The sequence below is a fragment of the Schistocerca americana genome, chromosome 11 (assembly GCF_021461395.2).
Source record: "Schistocerca americana isolate TAMUIC-IGC-003095 chromosome 11, iqSchAmer2.1, whole genome shotgun sequence".
NCBI classification, from domain to species: Eukaryota; Metazoa; Arthropoda; class Insecta; order Orthoptera; family Acrididae; genus Schistocerca; species Schistocerca americana.
Genome location: NC_060129.1, coordinates 145886581 through 145894832, shown reverse-complemented (window position 1 = coordinate 145894832; position 8252 = coordinate 145886581). Strand labels below are relative to the sequence as shown.

The 8252-nt window shown below is 38.1% G+C and overlaps 1 long non-coding RNA gene across 2 annotated transcripts in view; it reads left to right on the top strand.

The window, feature by feature from the left end:
• Positions 1 to 4361: 4361 nt before the first annotated feature.
• Positions 4362 to 8252, top strand: part of LOC124554021 — a 38681-nt gene continuing 34790 nt past the window's right edge. For both annotated transcript variants that reach the window (XR_006968211.1, XR_006968210.1), the window contains exon 1: positions 4362 to 4453. This is a non-coding gene — a long non-coding RNA (uncharacterized LOC124554021). The remainder of the gene's footprint in view (positions 4454 to 8252) is intronic.

Below are 8252 nucleotides of genomic sequence, written 5' to 3'. Positions count from 1 at the left end.
AACCACATTTATAGCTGCTGGATTTCATTTTCCACAATCGATATTCATTCCCATTTAAATGCTCTACCATTTTGGATCTTGATGGAATAATCACGTACCTAATTGCATTTAGAAATGTGGGTTAATCTGGATGGAATGGTTTTTTGTATAGCGAAGAAGAAGAAGAAATATTGGTGTTACCAGAAAAATATCCACCTTCAATATTTAACCAATGAGAAACAGCTATCATGTTGATTAATTCACAAACTGGAACAGTTGATTACTACAGGCTGTTCACTAAATAACTAACAACCAGGAAACCAAGTTTTAACTGGGTTAGCAAAATCCATTGATGCCTTATCATGGAATCTTGTGCACGAAATTTGGTTTACCTCTTCTGAAATTGCGATGTATGTAAACGCAGCAATGCAGTGTGAAATTTCAAGCTAACTCATAAAGATGAGCTAGAGTTTTCTGGGTGTAGTAGAATTTAAATGTTTGTGGTAAGTTTAGTTAACAAGCAAAAGAAAAATGTACAAAATTTTGCACTTTTTCCATATTGACACCCAGTTCTCTTAGGTGCAGTGGTAAGAATTGTTTATACAATTGACATTTCATTAGCATAAAAAATTTCTCATTGTAATGCCTGTAGTTATGAAGATGTGGAGCTCATGTTCACTGATAAATATTGGAGTAGGAAGTAATAATGTTACCTCTACTAAATTCTACAGATCTCTTAAAATCCTGTAAATACATGCACTCTGCCTTCCATTTTGCATCTATCCACTTTCCACAATTCTTATCCAATACCAGCTCATTCACATCCCACACCTTTTCTCTTTTTGGATTCAATATATCAGTAGGAAAATCTATTCTAGGGAGAGCCAAACATGGCGACTGAGAGTGGTTGGTCAGTTCTCCCAACCCTCATCTTCCCTACATTTCTAACTGGCAACTTATCTGGCTTGGCCGCTGACTCTAAGCTCACACTGTTGCCGTAGCGTAATTTCAACGACAGGTGTCGTCTAGGTAGCATTGCAACAAGCAACAGTTAACTAATGAACACTTATCTTTAACAGGCTTCATGGGCAACACTGTGCTTAATTCATGATACTGTGAGCATGGCTTTGCAACTTTTTTTGCTACCGTGCCTTCACTTACACGTTCGCTGTGTAGAAGTGTTGTACTCCTGCAAAGAAAGCTGTGATATTCATCACGTAGTGGTGCTATTTTTATTTGGCAGTGAAGTGGACTGAGTATCAAGATACACAAAGACAAAAGGAGTGATTTATGAATTTCTTATCGACCTTAAAGACATAGCCAGAAGAAACGTATTCCTATCAACAATGCACTTCAGTGGTAAATATGTTGTTTCGTTACAAACCATACAGACGATATTTGCAGAAACGTGGGCATTGGATGGAAACCTGTGGTCAAGAAATACAGTCTCATCCTCGAAGGAAAGATATTACTGGAAAAAGAATTGTCACTTATTTGGACGATATCCAGAAAGACATTATTTATCACAGTGCATCGGAATTGTACGACTGTGGCATGTATCTTACAAGGCAAATTGTAGCAGGTATTATACAGGTCAAGACTGTTTCCACAGTGGGCCATCATTCGAGAAGAAGAACTGAGAAATCTTTGTATATATGGTACAGAAAATTAAAAGACCGAAGTCGCATTCTGATGGACAGGTCCGATAATGTAGCAGGAAGGGCCGCTATTTTGAGAAAAAAGCTCAGGGTTACAAAAGGGAATCATTGTCGCCGTAGCTCAAAGAAAGTCATACCAAAAATAACATCCGACAGGATACCAAAGGCAATTGTAGTTTGAAAGTACCGACTGTCACGCAAATTCATCTGAATATGTGCTTATAAAAGGTAAAAAGCTAACATTTATAACTTACAAAGAAAGTGAGTGTCATGAAAAGATTAATGGTGATGGATTTAACCACTGATTTTTAGATTTATCATGTGATTTAGAATAGGAATAAAGATTGTCATGGATTACCCCAGTTATCACTAATGAAAAAAGGAGAAAATACCAAATTGAAGTATCAAGAAGGAAGCAATTGCCACTGATGAGAAGAGGGAACACTTAAATTTATAGCTGCAACAAAAAAATGGAGATGTTTGAGAAAGTCAGGTGCCGCATGCACCCTTACAGTCAGTTTGAACTTCAGAGCCTAGTTTCATCAATTTGAGACAGAAAAGGTACCAGCCGGACACTGCATGTGATGGTATTTTCGTCGATATCATTTGTGACAAGGAGAAGAACCACATTTTTTGCTTTGTAGCAAAGTTAAAACTAAACTTCTGTTATCTGATCGTCACATACCATTATGCGATACCGATTCATTTCTCGGCCAGCATATTTTTCAATTTTTACGTTGGTGGTCTGAGGGGCTGTGTGTCTGGAAGAGAAAGTCTTCGCTTTGGGCTGAAGGTCCTTTTGTAGCGTCTGAGGGATCCAATGACAAATCTCACTGCTCCACAGCTCTGAGTTTTTGACATCAGTCTGAACGCCCCACCCTCCTGCCTTTTCTGTGTTGATGAGCAGTGCCAAGGGAATGGCAGTTGGAGTATGTTCCACCACTCTCTTTAGGTAAGTGAGTACAGTAACCAAACTGCTCTGTGCTGGCATCTTAAAGACTAATGTCCTGGTGACAGTAGAACAATGGAATGGTGCCAATGTTTCTCTCCAAAATCATAATTTAGCCAGTGAAATTGCCTTAGTTTGTCTAGCATAGAGTGTAGACAAACTAACGAAACATAAACAACTTTGTGAAAGTTAAATGTGCATCGTGTGTGCAGAGAGGTAGAAATTCGTTGTCTTTCCCTGATTTATAGAAACTTGACCATCATGTTGGCAATATTACACAGTTAGTCTCTCCAACTGTAATTTTTGAGAGATTTGAAGTTGGTCAGGGGGAAAGAGTTTTTTGGGGGTGTGGAGAACAGATGTTCGAGTGATGCAGACACTGACTGAAGAAGGCAGAAGATGCTTGTGACATGTGGCTGCTTGCAGCATTCTGCCATCTTGGGGCAGAGGTGAGTTTTCGCTGTCCGTGATAGTGCAATCCTAAATACGAGCAGTTAATTTTTCATATGTCTGAAAGCGCAAGCTGATTTTCTGACTTAACTCCAATCTGAATTTAGTTTCTTTAATCTTGCATTAACGAACTGTAAAGATAAGGACATGGTGGTACCGTTTCTTCCATACAGTCTTCCTTCCACAGTGCTAATCTCACCTAGTTGGTTCAACTAATTCGGAGGTCAACTGATTTATTTCTGTCATGGTCAAAGTTTGTTTAATATAAGCACAATTTAAGAGCAAAACCAGATTCTGCAAAAAGTAGATTAATTGTACTTTACACTGTCAATGTTGGCTTAACACTTACTCAGTTTAAGAGAAAAATCAGTTTCTGTCAAGAGCAGCATTATTGTAACTATGACTTTAGGAAGAAATCCGCTAACAGCTGGTAACATTGTTGTTTATTAAAACACAACTGGTTTCGTGGACTACAGCTGCATTTCCAGGTGCAACCTACATGATGAAAAGCAAAGTACAGAGTCATCACATTTTTAGTGAATATTGAAATTAACAAACGTCCGAATAAAATATACTTGCAACGTTAAAAGATCATAGGCACTCATCGCTCCTAGTCAAAATTTACTATTCAGTGGTTTTTGTCAATAATATGGCGAGCAAAAGGTAATGAAGACATGTTCAATTCATTTAGAAAAAATTGCTGATTGGTGAGATTTGCTGTTACAGAACGAGTTTTAAAATTTGCCTGCATCTAAAAAAGAAAAATTAAAATATGTTATAGTGAGAGGACATTAAAAGTTTTTAAAGATGTGGGATTGGTGATAAAAAATAGTCATTGCCGAGATGGTTCCTCACGGCACTATGCAAATTACTATGCAGAATATATCTGGCGGTAGTGCTTTAAGGTTGTGACCACAGGGCAAGATTAAAATATTATTTCCACCATATATCTTTCGTATTATCAGCACTGGTGTTACATACTAGTGACGTTTTGTTATTCTCCCTTCAGCCGACGATAAACATTGGAAGCGGCGCTTGCAGTTTTTAGAGTTTCGTCTTACATTTTTACCGTGCACACTGAAACCACGCTGCTGACTCACCAGCACTCCGCTCCATTCTGCGCGGATCGGCGCTTACTGTATGGAGGGCCCGTGTGAATGCCGCCATTTGAAATGCAGTGTGGAATGTTTTGACTTTCTTTTCATTGTCAAGCGTGAATCGGCCTTCTGGAAAAATCAAATAACGACGAATACAAAAAAAAACTGTCTTTACCTCAGTTGCAATTCCAAATTCAATTGGCAACCATGGAATTGTAGTGTCTTTGGCTGTAGCCGGCACAGTGCGCTGCGCATTTGAAGACGGGAAGTGGATTATAACGCGCGGTTTTGTTGTTTGGAACGAAGTGACAGATTGGAAGGTGAGTTTACGTATTTCGCCAAATACACTTCCAGATTCTGCACAAACTAACGTGGAAGAAACGAAATGTGAAGCTGTTTTCGTAGATTCTGCCGGTTTGTGATTGAGTATTGTGGATTGAAAAGAGTCATGTGATTCTTTAAGAAACCAATGAAATTTAAGGATATGAATGTAAACCGGGAAAGAGAAGAACACTGTTCTACAGTTCTCATTAATTTTTCCCCTTGTGTGTTGCTGAGGGTCACATGCCGATGTTAATTACTTCTTGTGTGCTGCTTTGAGTTTAATATGTTGCCTTTTCATCATGTTTGTATGCCGTTACAGATTTGGTCATATCGCATCTATCTTAGAATTTTAAGACTTTCCTCATGTAATAAATTCTTACTGATTTCTAGGTCACGTAATTTTAAATCTCTTAACCTCTCAAATCGTATTGTCACAGGTACACTTGAACGATTGTTGCCATATTGTCGTATCTTTTATGTTTAAAAGTCCTTTGAATGATACATAGTCGTCATTTCGTCTTATTGGGCTGTTTCGCTATGTTGTTGTTCAGCGTTTTTTGTATTTATTCAGTTGGAAATATTTTTACTTATTCTGTACGCTGTTTGTATTTATTTTACTGTTTCCGTAATCGTAAGTCTAACAATGCCGTAAAATTAATAAGTGGATGTAAAATTTACTCTGGCAACAGGGGAAAAAAACCTCAGAAAAAAGAGGGCAACACAAATTTAAATGTTGGGCAATCTTATGCTACAGGCAGCTTTAGAAAGATTTTGAAATTGATCTTGCCCTACAGTTAGGTGTGAAAGAAATTTTGGAAAAAGGAATTTGTGTTCACGCCTTTTTTAGAGAATGTATGGGTTAGGACAATGTCTGAGGCATAATGAATCATCGGTAGCTAATTTGGTAATGAAGGTTAAAGGTGTGGAGGAGGAGGGGGGGGTGGAGGTGGAGGCTTAAATTGCAGTATGAGACAAAGGATTGAATGTTGTTCTAGAGAGTGCTATTGGGACACACCGCCTGTAATCTTGGTTATGGTAACATAGCATATCCCGATGTCTAGGTTGGGTTGAAAACTGTTAATTTGGTTGTGACGTGTCAGAGTCAACTACTATGAATGCCAAATAAAGGATGTAGCAACAGACTGGCATGCACCATAGTGTGGTGTATACGTTTGCATCATATTTATACACACGTTCCTAAATCTAACGTCCTTTTCATCATAATAAAGTAAAACTTCAAAGTAAATTCAGAAAATGTGTGTTTGAGACTTACAATCTATAATGAGTGTTTGATGCATATTGTCTGCATTGGTTTTACATAAACTACAAAAATGCAGGGGGGGGGGGGCTGCTACATAACTTTCACCAACTATTCTAAGCAAATTTAAATGGATGTGGATTCCATATAATATTCAGAGAAGTAGAGTCCAGAGCAGGAGAGGAAAAGAAGGGTTGTGCTTTTAGGTAGCAGTCATGGGAGTGGAGAGAGCCATTAGCTACAGGAAAAATTGGGTGCAGAGTACCAGGCCACAAATTTTGTGAAACCAAGTGCTAGTCTTTGCCAGATAACACAAAACTTGGAACAAATGTGTTAAAATCTTAACAGGGATCAGGTGTTGATAGTCAGCAGCTGGAAACAGCACAGCTAAAAGCAAAAAAATTGGGGTGGGGGGTGACCTATGACAAAAGAAGCTACGAAGCGCATAATTGTGCACAATTACAGTTTCACATAATTGTGGATTTGGTGTAAGTTATGTGGTGCTATGAGCAGCACTGGATTAACTTTACTGTAAAGGAAGTAAACAGGAAGCTGAGGGGCCATTTGTATGAAAACCATGGGACAACAGGGATGCAGTATATTAATATAAGTGGTTATAAATCAGTTGCATATTCGTGTGGATGAAGCATGGATAAAGAAGTAATTGTCAGTTGAAAAAGGAATATGTATACTGAAATGCAGACATAAGTAAATTCTGTGTAGATCAGGTTGTATGATTTCATAATGGGGAATCTCATACCTGTGATTTTGTAATGCAGGCCTCCACTGAACAGTAGGAAAATTTTGATGGATTGTTGTGCTCTGTCAGACAGATGAATGGTATTGTTAATTTGTGGTGATTTTAAAGTATATCAGAAAAATGAGCCAGAGGCATTGTTATTCAGAAGACAGAATTAATCATTTTTGCAAAGGAAAGCAGAGAAGCATCAATAGTGAAAATAATAAATGAAGTGTTTGTGATAGTTGCTGACTAGTTTTGAATAAATGGACAAGCCTTAGAACTTTGGGGGGGGGGGGGGGCAGGTTACCCAGTTTTTTACTGTTGAAATTATTCTGCCACCTGTTAACATAGTATACTGATACGAACTAAGAAACAGGGTAGAATGTACTATAAGTTCTTTGATGTGCGTATTGATAAAAACTTAAAACTGGAAAACTCGTAAAGTAGATCTGAAAATTTTTTACGTGCAGTTGCTTTTGCCATCTGTACTCTGCAAACTTCCATGAGGTGTATGGCAGAACGTACGTCCCATTGTATCAGTTGTTAGTCTTTCGTCCCATTTCATTCATGTGTAGGGTGTGAGAAGGATAATTATTTGGATGCCTTTGTGCATACAGTAATTATTCTAATCTTGTTATCATGATCCCTATGTGAGCGATGCATGGGGGATTGTAGTATATTCCTAGAGTCACCATTTAAAGACGGTTCTTGAACCTTTGTTGATAGATTTTCTCGGGATAGTTTACATCTATTTTCAAGAGTCCTTAAGTTCAGTTCCTTCAGTATACCCGTGACACTTTCCTATGAATTAAACAAACCTGTGACTTTGTGCTACCCTTCTCTGTATATGTTCAATATTCCCTGTTAAACCTATTTTGTATGGGCCCCACACACTTGTGCAATATTCTAGAACTGATCAAACAATGATTTGTAAGCAATCTCCTTTGTAGACTGATTGCACTCCCCCAGCATTCTACCACTAAAACAGTCTACTATCTGCCTTACCCATGTCTGAGCCTATGTGATCATTCCGTTTCATATCCGTACGGAGTGTTACACCAGGTATTTGTATGAGCTGGCCAATTCCATCAGGTACTCATTTATATTATAGTCGTAAGGCATTACGTTTCTTCATTTTGTGATGTGCACAATTTTACATTACTGAACATTTAAAACAAGTTGCCATTCTTTGCACCACTTTGAAGTCTTATCAAGCTGTGACTGAATGTTTATGCAGCTTCTTTTAAACAGTACTTCATTATAGATAACAGCATCATCTGCAAAAAGTCTGATGTTACTATTAATATTGTTTGCAAGGTCATTAATATAAAACATTAATGCAAGCATCCCAACACAATTCTCTGAGATACACCTGAAGTTACTTCTACATCTGGTTGTGACTCTCCATCCAAGATAAGACTGTGTCCTTCCAACCGAAAGGTCCTCAATCCAGTCACAAATTTCACTTGAAACCCCCATATGGTCGAACTTTTGACAATAGACGTAGACGTAGTACTGAATCAAGTGCTTTTCAGAAACCAAGAAATACTGCATCTACGTGACTGCCTTGATCCAAAGCTTTCAGTATATCATGCAAGAAAAGTGCAAGTTGGGTTCCACATGAATGATGTTTTTGAAATCTGTGCTGGCTGGCATTGAGTAGGTCATTCCGTTCAAGATATCTCATTATGTTTGAGCTCAGAATATGTTCTAAGATTCTACGACAAATTGACATCAAGGATATTGGATGGTAGTTTTGTGGATCACTTCTACCACCCTTCTTGTAGACAGGTGT